Source organism: Trachypithecus francoisi, unplaced genomic scaffold (assembly GCF_009764315.1).
Source record: "Trachypithecus francoisi isolate TF-2019V2 unplaced genomic scaffold, Tfra_2.0 Lachesis_group3, whole genome shotgun sequence".
In the NCBI taxonomy this organism is placed as follows: Eukaryota; Metazoa; Chordata; class Mammalia; order Primates; family Cercopithecidae; genus Trachypithecus; species Trachypithecus francoisi.
Window position 1 is genome coordinate 85384177 of NW_022681468.1, and position 14574 is coordinate 85398750.

A 14574-nucleotide genomic window follows, 5' to 3' on the forward strand; every position below is an offset into this window, starting at 1 on the left:
ACCCGGGAGGCGGAGCTTGCAGTGAGCTGAGATCTGGCCACTGCACTCCAGCCTGGGCGACAGAGCGAGACTCCGTCTCAAAAAAAAAAAAAAAAAATTCCCCTAGATTTAGCATCCATTGATAATTCTTGCTTATTTCACTTTTTGTTATGGTAATGACAAAAATAATTTTGAAGTTTCTGCATGCCACATTTAACAGCTGGCTTTCAGCATTCTACTGCAAGCAAAACCCTATCTTCTTCACACTGGTTTATCTGTGTTTATATTTATTACCAATAGGACTCACAATTTTTATTTTTTCAATGGCTTATAATTCATTATTGTAGTTAGTATTTTGGTGCTGAGATAGTCCCACTATTGGCCACTGAGATCCCTTTCAAGCTGCCTTCTGTGTTTCTGTGATATGCTCTCCTTCCTGCTTTCTCAGGACTTCATTATTCTTTTGGCATAACAATATGTTCCAGCCTCATCTTGCACCTGCTCCACCTCGGTCATTTTCATAAGGTGCCCTGATTTTTTAGTGGGGGATGGTGTTAGAGACCAAGATCTCGGCAGGTGTCTTCTTTGCTGCTGAAGTGTCTTTGTTTGGAAGTTTTTTTAGTGAACAGAGTTAAGAAATATATGCCTGCATATATGCAAATATCCACAAATGAATGTACACATATATAAATATGTATGCATATGTACATATACATATTTTAAAAATTATTAGTTTACAGAGATACTTTCTTGCCTTCCTCCCTTCCATAATTGTATTTCCTTTCTTCCACAGTGTGATTAACAACAATAACCCTTGTACTTATTTGCTCACTCTTATAATAAATCAAAAGCAGTTTGAGAATGCTTTGCTTGTACCACTATAATAAACAAGATTGCTAAAAAAAGGTTCAAGATATGAACTTTTTTTCCACCGCCACCCCACTCACCCTGGTTAAGACTGAAGGTTTATACCTAAATAATAAAATCAGGAGAACTAATAAAAGTATTGTTTAGTAAGGCCGGGTGAGGTGGCTCACGCCTGTAATCCTAGCACTTTGGGAAGCCAAGGCAGGTGGATCACTTGAGGTCAGGAGCTCGAGACCAGCCTAGCTAAGATAGCAAAACCCTGTCTCTACTAAAAATACCAAAATTAGCTGGGCATGATAAGTGTGTGCCTGTACTCCCAGTTACTTGGGAGGCAGAGGCGGGAGAATAGCTTGAACCTAGGAGGCAGAGGTTGCAGAAACTAGAGTGCAGAGGCTGAGATCATGCCACTGCACTCTAGCCTGGGCGACAAAGGGAGACTCCAACTAAAAAAAAAAAAAAAAAAAAGTACCTTTTTTTTTTTTTTTTTTTTTTTTGGAGACGGAGTCTCGCTCTGTCGCCCAGGCTGGAGTGCAGTGGCCGATCTCAGCTCACTGCAAGCTCCGCCTCCCGGGTTTACGCCATTCTCCTGCCTCAGCCTCCCGAGTAGCTGGGACTACAGGCGCCCGCCACCTCGCCCGGCTAGGTTTTTTTTTTAGTAGAGACGGGGTTTCACCGTGTTAGCCAGGATGGTCTCGATCTCCTGACCTCGTGATCCGCCCGTCTCGGCCTCCCAAAGTGCTGGGATTACAGGCTTGAGCCACCGCGCCCGGCCAAAAGTACCGTTTAGTAAGTGTGTGTTATGCAATAACAGATAACCAAAATGATGTTATTAGCTTTAGGTTATGCAGTGGCACTGGGGCTCAAATTCATGCTTGAATTGGGGCCAATTTCCCTAAAGCCCATGCCTTTTTTCTTTTCTCTTCTTCTTTTTTTTTTTTTGAGACGGAGTCTCGCTCTGTCGCGCAGCCTGGAGTGCAGTGGCCGGATCTCAGCTCACTGCAAGCTCCGCCTCCCGGTTTACGCCATTCTCCTGCCTCAGCCTCCCAAGTAGCTGGGACTACAAGCGCCCGCCACCTCGCCCGGCTAGTTTTTTGTATTTTTTAGTAGAGACGGGGTTTCACCGTGTTAGCCAGGATGGTCTTGATCTCCTGACCTCGTGATCTGCCCGTCTCGGCCTCCCAAAGTGCTGGGATTACAGGCTTGAGCCACTGCGCCCGGCCGCCTTTTTTCATTATATTATGTTCCACAAAGTCACAGTTGACAAGTTAAGTAGGCAAAGAAATCTGGAGCAGCAGTGGGTGGTTTAGAGACTGAGATGATAACGGACAGGCAGCTAGCCAGGCAGGTAGTTTTGGCCATCATGGAGAGGGCACTCCATTTTCTCCCCTTAGGCTGGCCATTGGGCATGATGGACAGATGACAAGGAGCATGTCCTAAGGAGCCGAAAGGTCAGTGAAAGTTCACTGCAAACCCAAGACCTCCCCCACAATAGCACTATTCCACCTACTCTTTGCTCTCAATCCAATTTTAAATACTTTTATTTGGAAGGGGACATTTTTTGGAACTTGAGCAGCAGCTCAGAAATGTTAAACAAATACCCCACTGTTTGCTGAGAACTTAAGTCAATAATGATTTTATTATTCAGGCAAATAAGAGCTGCAACTCCGGTCATCTGAGCTGGCTGACCTGCTTCCAGCACTGAAATAGCAATTTCAATGGTCTGTTTTTCTGGGGACAGGGCAAACTGGGGAGATTTGAGGCTGCCCAGTGAGGCTCCTCCAGGAGCCTGACAGGGATTAAGGGTTCGAGAAAGAGCTCAAAAGAAGGAACACCACAGGGGAGCACAGACAAGACTGCTACTGCTCTCTCTTGGTAGTTTCCTTCCTCTCCCTGGCTGCCCTCTGTACTAACAGAAGGTTAGTACCCAAAGACAACCTTGCAGGGCAAGAAAAACTGCATTGTTTAAACACTTGTTCCTCCAGCTTTCATCCACCTCCTTTGTTTCCTTTCCACAAATTTCCGTGTTCAGTTTTTCCCCTGGAAGACTCAGGCAGTGCTGTGGCTCTCACAGTCACCCCTGTAGAGAGATGATTAATTGTGTACAGCATCCCAAGTCTCTCTCAGAAGCACCACTTTGAACTTCTCCCTGTCTGCTGCGCCTTCCCCCAGTGTGACTCTCAGTGTGTCTGCAGTGACTCATAACCTTTGGCAGATGCCTCAAGGCAGGCTCTGCCCGCCTGGTATTCCTTGACATGTCCCCCTCCTTCTGTGCAGCTCTCCAGTTCCATATAAAGATAAAATGAGGGAACTGTCAGTCTATCCTTCCTGCCCAATCAAAACCTTCAATCATTGTCACTCCTACTAATTCAGAATGTAAACTTAACTGGGTGTTTTGTTTTGTTTTGTTTTTTTGAGACAGAGTCTTGCTCTGTCACTCAGGCTGGAGTGCAGTGACTCGATCTTGGCTCATCACAAACTCTGCCTCCAAGGTTCAAGCGATTCTCCTGCCTCAGCCTCCAGAGTAGCTGGGATTACAGGTGCACATCCCACACCCAGTTAATTTTTGTATTTTTAGTGGAAATGAGGTTTCACTATGTTGGCCAGGCTGGTCTTGAACTCCTGACCTCAGGTGATCCACCTGCCTTGGCCTCCCAAAGTGCTGGGATTACAGGCGTAAGCCACCGTGCCAGCCAAACTTAACTGTTAATTGTGACTTTTTCGGAAGACATATTAAACTGGTAATAATAACAATATACTGATATCCATGGAGGGCTTACTATGTGCTCTGAATAGGGTACCCATCTAATTTACTGTCTGAATTGTGATACTTTTGAGAGTGAGAAGGAATACTACTAGCAATTAAGCCAGGACAGCAGCATACATAGAGAAGGTCCTAGGCAAACTGGGACATATGGTTTCATAGCTGGGAACTTAAATCAATAATGATTTCATTATTCAGGCAAACAAGGCTGTAACTCTGGTCACTGAGCTGGCTGAACTGTTCTAGATGCTTTACCTGGATAATTTTATTTAGTTCCCGCAATAACCCTTCGAGCAAGGTGCTTCAGTTTACAGATAAGGAAACAAATTACAGAAGATCAAAAATCATTTATCTTTAAAATACTAAATCAGGAATTTTGTGTGTAAATCTGTACTCATTCAGAAAAATATCAGTCAGTATTACAGGAGTGATTAAAAAGGTGAACCAACTCCACATCCCTCTTTAAATCCACCCCCAATATACATATACATTTTAGTTATTCTTTATTATTGTTTTGTGAGTTATCCAGCCTGTCTGTTTTACAGATCATGGAGCTGGGGCCAGGTGTGGTAGCTCACGCCTTTAATCCTAGCACTTTGGGAGGCCGAGGTGGGCGGATTGCTTGAGCTCAGGAGTTTGAGACCAGCCTGGGCAACACGGTGAAACCCTGTCTCTACTAAAATACAAAAAATCAGTCCGGCGTGGCAACGTACGCCTGTAGCCCCAGCTACTCGGGAGGCTGAGGCAGGAGAATTACTTGAACCCGGGAGGCAGAGGTTGCAGACAGCCAAGATCACGCCACTGCACTCAAGCCTGGGTGACAGAGTGAAGCTCCGTTTAAAAAAAAAAAAAGAAAAGAAAAAAAGAGAAATTACAGTTGTGATACATGTTGAATTACTTAAGAAATATTCTGAGAGATGAATGTCACATTTTAATATGTGTAATGAATCTAAATATAGTAGCTGTGATTTAATGCACAGGAAGTGAGCCCTCTCAGTAACAGGTCACAGGTCATTCCATACCAGTTATTTTTCCCCAATGATCCAGACAACAGAGGTGATGCGCACATTCTCAGAATGCTGTTTCAGAAGTCCTGGTTGTAGAGGCAGGTTCCATTGTTGAAAGGACCTTCCTCTTCTGTTCATATTCTTGGTCAACTTCCTTGTTTCTTGGCTGCATCCCTTTCCATTTTGGTACCTGCTTCTTTTCCTTTCCACCAGTCTTTTTTTTCTTTTTTCTTTTTAAAGAGACAGAGTCTCACTCTGTCGCCCAGGCTGGAATGCAGTGGCACGATCTTAGTTCACTGCAACCTTTACCTCCCGGGTTCAAGCAATTCTCCTGCCTCACCTCCCGAGTAGCTGGGATTACAGGTGCCTGCCACCACACCGGGCTAATTTTTGTATTTTTAGTAGAGACGGGGTTTCACCATGTTGGCCAGGCTGATCTTAAACTCCTGACCTCAGGCGATCTGCCCACCTGGGTCTCCCAAATTGCTGGGATTACAGGCGTGAGCCACTGTGCCCGGCCTCCACCATTCTTACAGGTAAGACATTCTCCTGTACCTTTGCTTGTGAGCTGGATCCCATCTTTGCCCAGTTCCTGAGACTGTGCTGTATTTCCAGTGTCTTTTTCTGTATTGACTCCTTGGGATATGGACAATCTTATGTTACCTTCTACTCAGCCTTCCCAATCTACTTACCAGTTGGCTCCTTCTCTTCATTGCCAAGCTCCTTGTTGACTCTGTTTCTTTAGCTCCAATATTCTCTTCAACTGGAAAAAGGATGCTGTGAAACTACTCTAGCAAAGAATCCAGTGACCTCCTGATTTTCACATCTAATCATCTAATAAAACCTTTACTTCTTAAGCATTTTTAAAAAATTGTAAGGTACATTATATAACACACACAGTCACACACACACATATCAGAGTGCCAAAACCATACATGTAGACAAAGTTTAAAGAATATCAATGAGGCAGATACCTTTTTGACTTCTGCTAAGGTCGGAAACAGAACAATGGCAGTGTTTCTGAAGCTCTCAACCATGCACTCTTTCCTGACCACAGCACTTTCTTTCCCTCCAGAAAAAAAAAAAAATGTTATGCTTGAGATAACAATTTCCTTTCTTCTTTTTATAATTATATCACTTATGTATCCATCTCTAAACATTACAGTTTAATTTCACCTGTTCTTGAATGTTATATAAACAGAATCTCATTGTATGTATTTTTTGTGACTGAACTACCTTATGTTTATTCAAGCCATTTATGGTGCTACAAGTGGATATATTTTGTTCAATTTTATTGCTCTAAAGGATTCTAAAGCATAGATATGCTTCAATTTTTGTCATTTCTATGTTTTCATTCTCCAGTTTTCTGAATTCTTACGTTTTTGAAGTACAACATGCAGTTAGATTTTCCTCCATCAGTGTTGTAACTGGTCCATTTATATTTATTGCAATTATTCATCTTCGTCTTCCTCAGTGTATATCTATCATCTATTTAGTCTTTTCTGTTTGTCTCATTTGTCTGGTATTTCTTTTTCCTCTCCTGTTGTCCTTTCTTTTGGATTAGTTGTGCATTTGTATATCACTCTATAAAAGCCATTAAGGCTAATCACAGATGTTTAGTTCTCTTGTTCCAGGCACTTAGAAGGATCCCACTTGTTTGTCCCTTGTACTTAGATGTGACTACATGACTTTCTCTGGTCAATGTGTGAGTAGAAGTCATGTAGGTCCCTTCTTGCAGCAGGATCAAGAGTTGGCCTGCAGGTTGCCATGCTTTCTTCCCTTTGCCTCTGTTATTGTGGAATTGTGTGTCAGGATGAAGCCTGTGTCAGCCTGTTTTCCCAAGTGACTATGGTAGGGAGAACCCCTTGCTGGACCACGATGGACATGTAGGAGAAATGAGCAATAAATCTTATGCCACTGACATTTTGAGGTTGTTTGTTACTGCAGCACAACTAAACCTATTCTAACTAATTCACATTTCACTTATTCTCTCTGCTAGTTCGGAATGTATACATGGTGTCTCTATTCCTTTAATTGTTTATCCTAGAAATGTCAACATGCATACTAAACATATAAAAATCTAAAGTTAATTAACATTTTAAGTCATCTCTTGTACTTGACTCAATTTTTTTCTTCCTTTTTTTTTTTTTAGAGACAGGATCTTACTCTGTCACCTAGGCTGGAATGCAATGAAGTGCATGAAGAAGATCATGGCTCACTGCAGCCTCTAATTCCAGGGCTCAAGTGCTACTCCTGCCTTGGCCTCCCAAAGCGCTGGGACTATAGTATGAGCCATTGCACCTGGCCCCCTTGACTCAATTTATAACATTCTCAAATTGTTACCACTGTTGTATGTTTTAATTTTATATTTTTAATTCTACAAGACGTTACTGCTTTATGGAGTCAAACAATTTATATTTGCTCACATATTTATTTATTTTTTATTTTTATTTTTTAATTTTTTTAGATGTAGTTTCGCTCTGTCATCCAGGCTGGAGTGCAGTGGTGCAATCTCAGCTCACTGCCACCTCTGACTCCTGGGTTCAAGTGATTCTCCTGCCTCAGCCCCCCAAGTAGCTGGGATTACAGGTGTGCACCACCACGCCTGGCTAATTTTTTGTATTTTTTAGTAAAGATGGGGTTTTACCATGTTGGCCAGGCTGGTCTTGAACTCCTGATCTCAAGTGATTCACCCACCTCAGCCTCCCAAAGTGCTGGGATTACAGGCATGAGCCACTGTGCCCAGCTGCTCACATATTTATTTCTCATGCTTTGGTTTTTTGTTGTTGTTGTTGTTGTTTAGTTTGTTTCCTTAGGAGACAGGGTCTTGCTAATTTCCCCGGTTGGATTTGAACTCCTGGGCTCAAGCAATCCTCCCACTTTGGCCTCTTGAGAAGCTGGGATTACAGACACATACCACCACGCCCAGCTCTATCATGCTTTCTGTGTTTCATTCTTTCCTGAACTTCAGATTTCCATCAGGTAGCTTTTCTCTTCAGCCTGAAATATATCCTTTGAAATTTTCTTTAGTGAAGGTCTACTAGTTACAAACTCTATTAGGTTTTGTTTTTTGTTTGTTTCATTTTAAAGTGACATTTTTGCAGGTTAGATAATTTTAAGTTGGCTGTGCTTTTCTTTCAGTAGTTTATTTATTTTATTTATTTTTTGAGACATAGTCTCGCTCTGTCTCCCAAGTGGGAATGCAGTGGTGTGATCTTGGCTCACTGCAACCTCTGCCTCCTGGGTTCAAGCCATTCTCCTGCCTCAGCCTCCTGAGTAGCTGGGACCACAGGCGCCCGCCACCACACCTGGCCAATTTTTGTATTTTTAGTAGAGACAGTGTTTCACCACATTGGCCAGGCTGGTCTCAAACTCCTGACTCCAAGTGATCCACCTGCCTTGGCCTCCCAAAGTGCTGGGATTATAGGCATGAGCCACTGCACCCAGCCAGTAGTTTAAACATAATAATTACTGTTTTCTGGTTTACCTAGTCTCTTGAGAAGTCAGAAATCAGTCTGTCACTTAATTGAAAGTAATCTTAAAAACCTTGGAGTTTGGCCGGGCGCGGTGGCTCAAGCCTGTAATCCCAGCACTTTGGGAGGCCGAGACGGGCGGATCACGAGGTCAGGAGATCGAGACCATCCTGGCTAACACGGTGAAACCCCGTCGCTACTAAAAAATTTTAAAAAATTAGCCGGACGAGGTGGCGGGCGCCTGTAGTCCCAGCTACTCGGGAGGCTGAGGCAGGAGAATGGCGTGAACCCGGGAGGCGGAGCTTGCAGTGAGCTGAGATCTGGCCACAGCACTCCAGCCTGGGCGGCAGAGCGAGACTCCGTCTAAAACAAAACAAAACAAAACAAAACAAAACAAAAAACCTTGGAGTTTATCTTTCTTATTGTACTAAATATTCCTGTTGTTACCCTCGTTTTTATAAATGAGTTGCCTAAGCAGAATCCCTAGAGTCATCACCCCCAGGACTTTAGCACTTCTTCTGCTGTTGGACATTCCGTTAGTAACAAAGGAAGATCCTGCAAGTCGCTTTATTGTCCTCTTTGCTATAACCTGGGATTCAAATGTCAACACTTTTGGGTATCCGTGAACATTTATGGACAAAGTCTTGAAACTCAGAAAATAGGATACAGTCATAAAACTTTTGAGGTTAAACAGGAATTGCTATTTTAAAAATTATTATTTCTTATGTCTTATACTTGATATATGAAAATAAAAGCTCAGTCTATTATATTTATTTTGTCTGGGTTTGAATATCGAATATATTGCTTTCTAGCCTGAATGTAAACGAGTTAGTGAACTTCTCCAAGCTTGCTCAAGTGTAAAGCAGACATAATACTAGCATCTCTCTCTTAGTGTTATTGGGAGTGTTCAAAGAAAAATTAAATTGCTACACAGGACAATGTAATCCTGTGTTCTATTTGACTTCCTCCTTTCTCTCATTGCCCTAAACCAATCAATCACGAAGTTCTATAGATTTTTCTCTCTTTCATATCTTTAACTTCCACTGCTTTTCATTCCCATGGCTTATTTCAGGCCATCCACATTTCTCTTAGATCATTTACTGTAATTGCCTCTTTGATAATCTCTCTGCTCCCAGGGTGGTCTCCACTTTAATCCATTCTGTACTGCTGGAGTGATCTTTTTAAATAAATAATAAATCATTAGACCCTATTTAAATGCCTTTATTCCTCAGGATTAAATTCCAGTTCACCCCTCTCTTTGGTCTGGTCCTTCCTTGCTCCCTTCTCCAGCCCTTGTAGACTTCTACTTCAGCCACACAAGCAATCCAGGGCTTTCAGGGCCCAGTGAGCCAGGTCCTCCTCGTTTACAGGCTATTGATGTACTACTGGATTTGTCAGGAAAGTTCGTTCCCTCAACATTACTTAACTCCTACTCATCATTGGGAACGCACTCAGCTGTGACTTGCTGCAGGAAAAATTTCCTAAACCCATCAGAGTAGGGTAAAGTGCTCCTTTGGGCTCTTTAGCACCAGGAGTCTTTAGTCCCCTTCCCTCCCCTCCTTCCCTCCCTCCCTCTCTCCTTCCCTCCCTCTCTCCCTCCCTCCCCTTTTTCTTTCTCTCTCTTTCTTTCTTTCTTTCTTGATTTCGAATCTTGTCTTTGTAAGTATCTTAGGGGGTCTCTCAGGAATATCCTGTTCATGTCCTTTTGTCCCAGTCATTCTTGTGCTCATGGTTTTGTGTCTCTGGTTTTGAATACTTTGCAACATACTTGTGAAGTGGTGTCATTTGTCTGGGGTAAATACCCGAGGTTCATTGTCTTGCTTCAAGGAAATCAAGGAAAAAAAAAAAAAAAAGAAATTTCATGTTACTGGATATAATCTGCTGCTTCAGACTAGTAAGAACTTTGGATCTTGATTCCATCATCCCTGTGATTTGCTCTCCCTGACTGAGTATCATGTCATCTATCATTGTGATGAGATTTTGCATCTTCATCCAAGTTACCTGAAAATATGATGAACAAGACAGGCCTGTGGAGACAGCTCTGTGTCACATCATCGCATGATCTGGTTTAACAAATTAGGAAGGTAGTCGTTGTATTGAGAGACTTTATTGAGTCTCTTTCTTTCTCTTTTTCTTTCTTTCTTTCTTTCTTTCTTTCTTTCTTTCTTTCTTTCTTTCTTCCTTTCTTTCTCTCTCTCTCTCTTTCTTTCCTTTTACATTTTTTTCAGAGTTTTGCTCTTGTTGCCCAGGCTGGGGTGCAATAGCGTAATCTCAGTTTACTGCAATCTCCGCCTCCTGGGTTCAAGTGATTCTCCTGCCTCAGCCTCCTGAGTAGCTGGGATTACAGGCATGTGCCACCACGCCAGGCTAATTTTGTATTTTTAGTAGAGACAGGGTTTCTCCATGTTGGTCAGGCTGGTCTCAAACTCCTGACCTCAGGTTATTCCCCCACCTCAGCCCTGCAAAGTGCTGGGATTACAGGCATGAGCCACTGAGCCTGGCCTACCTCTAGGAGTCTTTCATGTAACATTATATATTCCTGTTTATTTGTTTATATTCCTCAATAGACTGCAAAATCAGTGAAGGTAGGAAGTGTGTCTCACTCACTCTTGTATCCCTAGTTCCTAACACAGCCTCACACTGGGGAAGCCCTCAATTAATGTTGGATAAGTAAAGGTACTGATGACAAACTATTAGCACCCAAGTCCTGACCCATATTTATGCAACTGATTTTCTATTTCAGGGGACAAAATTTATACTTGTGAAATTTCATGCCGGGCGCGGTGGCTCAAGCCTGTAATCCCAGCACTTTGGGAGGCCGAGACGGGTGGATCACGAGGTCAGGAGATCGAGACCATCCTGGCTAACACGGTGAAACCCCGTCTCAACTGAAAAAATACAAAAAAACTAGCCGGGCGATGTGGCAGGCGCCTGTAGTCCCAGTTACTTGGGAGGCTGAGGCAGGAGAATGGCGTAAACCCGGGAGGCAGAGCTTGCAGTGAGCTGAAATCCGGCCACTGCACTCCAGCCTGGGCAACAGAGCGAGACTGCGTCTCAAAAAAAAAAAAAAAAAGAAATTTCATGTTACTGGATATAATTTGCTGCTTCAGACTAGTAAGAACTTTGGATCTTGATTCCATCATCCCTGTGATTTGCTCTCCCTGACTGAGTATCATGTCATCTATCATTGTGATGAGATTTTACATCTTCATCCAAGTTACCTGAAAATATGATGAACAAGACAGGCCTGTGGAGACAGCTCTGTGTCACATCATCGCATGATCTGGTTTAACAAGTTAGGAAGGTAGTCGTTGTATTGAGAGACTTTATTGAGTGCTTTGCAGAAGTAAAGACGCAAAATGTTCTCCACATTTCCTAATTCTACCTAAGGCAGGAGGTTAGATTAGTCTAACATGACTTCCATGTGAATCTATGCTGTTATTTATTATCATGTTCACTTCAAATCCAAACAGTAAATCACGATTTTTAATAGACTTGCCTGGAATGTTTCTTGGAATTGGTGTATTGCTTCTGGTTCCACCTACTTCTCATTTGTTTCCACTTCCTCTGGCCCTTTAACAGGCCAGAGCACCCAGGTATCATATCGAATCTTGTCTTTGTAAGTATCTTAGGGGGTCTCTCAGGAATATCCTGTTCATGTCCTTTTGTCCCAGTCATTCTTGTGCTCATCCTTGTGTCTCTGGTTTTGAATACTTTGCAACATACTTGTGAAGTGGTGTCATTTGTCTGGGGTAAATACCCGAGGTTCATTGTCTTGCTTCAAGGAAATCAAGAATTCAGACAAAAGAAGTGGGTTTAGGGCTGGGCACGGTGGCTCACGCCTATAATCCCAGCACTTTGGGAGACCGAGGCTGGCAGATCACCTGAGATTGGGAGTTTGAGACCAGCCTGACCAACATGGAGAAACCCCGTCTCTACTAAAAATACAAAATTAGCCAGATCTGGTGGCATATGCCTGACTGTCATCTCAGCTACTCGGGAGGCTGAGACAGGAGAATGGCTTGAACCTAGGAGGCAGAGGTTGTGGTAAGCCAAGATCACGCCACTGCACTCCAGCCTGGGTGACTGAATAAGACTGTCTCAACAGCAACAACAACAACAACAACAACAAAAACAAAACAAAAACAAAGCCACCTCCTTAAGAATTACTCATTCCTTGGGTATCTCCAATGTATATATGAAATACACAAGTAAATAAATTTAAGTTTGTTTTTCTCTTTTTAATCTGTCTTTGGTTCCAACTAAGAACTCATAAGATTTCAGAAAAAAAAAAAAAAAAAAGGCTTCCCCTTCACCACACTGCCTAATTTTAACCTATACATTTTTGAAAACCTTTGTTACATAAATAAAACGTGTGTGAATCAGATGAGGTATTGTTATGCCCAGACCGTTTGTTCCCCGAAAAAGACCACCAGAGTCCAGAGTCAAAGCCAAGCGGCAAGGATCTTTAATGCAAGTTCGAACTTGGTCCCTCCGTTCCACAACATACAGGAGGGCCCTGAACAATGCGTGCGCTTGCCTTTTATAGCCTAATGTAAACAGGACTTGTAAAGTTGCAGAGGAACGAGGGAATTCTCTAGGTTACAGCATTACAATTGGTTAACATTTTAAGTTTATACATTTAGCAGTTTTTTTATTGGTTCCCGCACTCTCACAAACGGCTGTGTTCTTTTTTTTTTTTTTTTTTTTTTTTTTTTTCTTTTTTATTTTTTTAGGGGTCAGCACATCCGGAGTGCAATGGATAAGCCTCGCCCTGGGAAAACCACCTTCGTGATCATGGTATCTCCCCTGCCAGGTAAGTATAAACGGCTGTGTTCTTATCGGGGATTTTCCAGGTGGTGTCCTTCTAAAGTTGAGATATATGGTAGTCTTTGAATTGAAAGATATATGGTAGGGAGACATATGGTGGGATGAGCCCAGGAAGTTGAGGGATATATGGAGGGGAGACATATGGTGGGATATGTTTATACTGGGCTCAGGAAGTTGAGAGATATATGGCAAGCACTAGTAATTAGAACAGAAAAAGAACAAGACAGGGACTTTCACATTGCTTGTCTATACAACATCTGAAATCTATAGATAACATTATCGGTTAGGTCAACTTTTAACTAGGCTCAAGGCGCCGCCCGGGCTGTCTGCCTGTAGGGTCAACTTCTAACTAGGCTCAAGGCGCCGCCCGGGCTGCCTGCCTGTAGATTTCATTTGGTCTCTCTCAGTATGACAAGGATAGCCAGTAATAAAACATGAAAACAAGGAGCTAAAGAGGTAGACTTGGCTGTGGGTTTGTTGAATGCTGTACCTTCACCTGAAATGCCTGAGGCCAAAAAACATTTCAGCTATTCAGTCATCTCCCTTCTCTTTAATTCTAGGCTTACCAAGCAACCTTCTAATTAAAATCTTAGATTGCATTGGTCATGCCAACATCTGTATTTCAGGAAGTGTTGTTATGCCCAGACCGTTTGTTCCCCGAAAAAGACCACCAGAGTCCAGAGTCAAAGCCAAGCGGCAAGGATCTTTAATGCAAGTTCGAACTTGGTCCCTCCGTTCCACAACATACAGGAGGGCCCTGAACAATGCGTGCGCTTGCCTTTTATAGCCTAATGTAAACAGGACTTGTAAAGTTGCAGAGGAACGAGGGAATTCTCTAGGTTACAGCATTACAATTGGTTAACATTTTAAGTTTATGCATTTAGCAGTTTTTCTATTGGTTCCCGTGCTCTCACAAACGGCTGTGTTCTTATTGCGGATTTTCCAGGTGGTGTCCTTCTAAAGTTGAGATATATGGTAGTCTTTGAATTGAAAGATATATGGTGGGGAGACATATGGTGGGATGAGCCCAGGAAGTTGAGGGATATATGGAGGGGAGACATATGGTGGGATATGTTTATACTGGGCTCAGGAAGTTGAGAGATATATGGCAAGCACTAGTAATTAGAACAGAAAAAGAACAAGACAGGGACTTTCACATTGCTTGTCTATACAACATCTGAAATCTATAGATAACATTATTGGTTAGGTCCGGCGTCAACTTTTAACTAGGCTTAAGGCACCGCCCGGGCTGTTTGCCTGTGGACTTCATTTCTGCCTCTTAGTCTCTTCATTTGATCTCTTTCAGTGTGACAGTTATTCTTTACATAGTAAAAAGTATCATTCTAGGATATATCTGAGTAATCTATGAGTTTGATTAAACTCACTTTTTTTTTTTTTTTCCTAAAAGCAGCATCACAACTTGAGCCAACAAACCTGGGCACCATGATATGTGATGAATAATTCACCAGGTAAATGCTATATTGTGAATAGTATTACACTAAGTCAGAAGGCATTTTGTGTTGCTATGCTTATTTTGTCTGCTTTCAAACATTAACAATTTCCAAATAAAATGTTTTTATAACATAGGTCACATTTAGTTTACGTGTGTGTGTGTCTTTATCCTCCTTTTCTTCAGAGCACAATTGTCTAATTGATA

At 42.4% G+C, this 14574-nt stretch overlaps 1 non-coding gene across 1 annotated transcript; it reads right to left on the minus strand.

Moving 5' to 3' along the window:
* Positions 1 to 12743: 12743 nt before the first annotated feature.
* LOC117071772 lies at positions 12744 to 12911 on the minus strand. Its single transcript, XR_004432516.1, has one exon. It is a non-coding gene; the product is annotated as a U1 spliceosomal RNA (small nuclear RNA).
* Positions 12912 to 14574: the final 1663 nt, after the last annotated feature.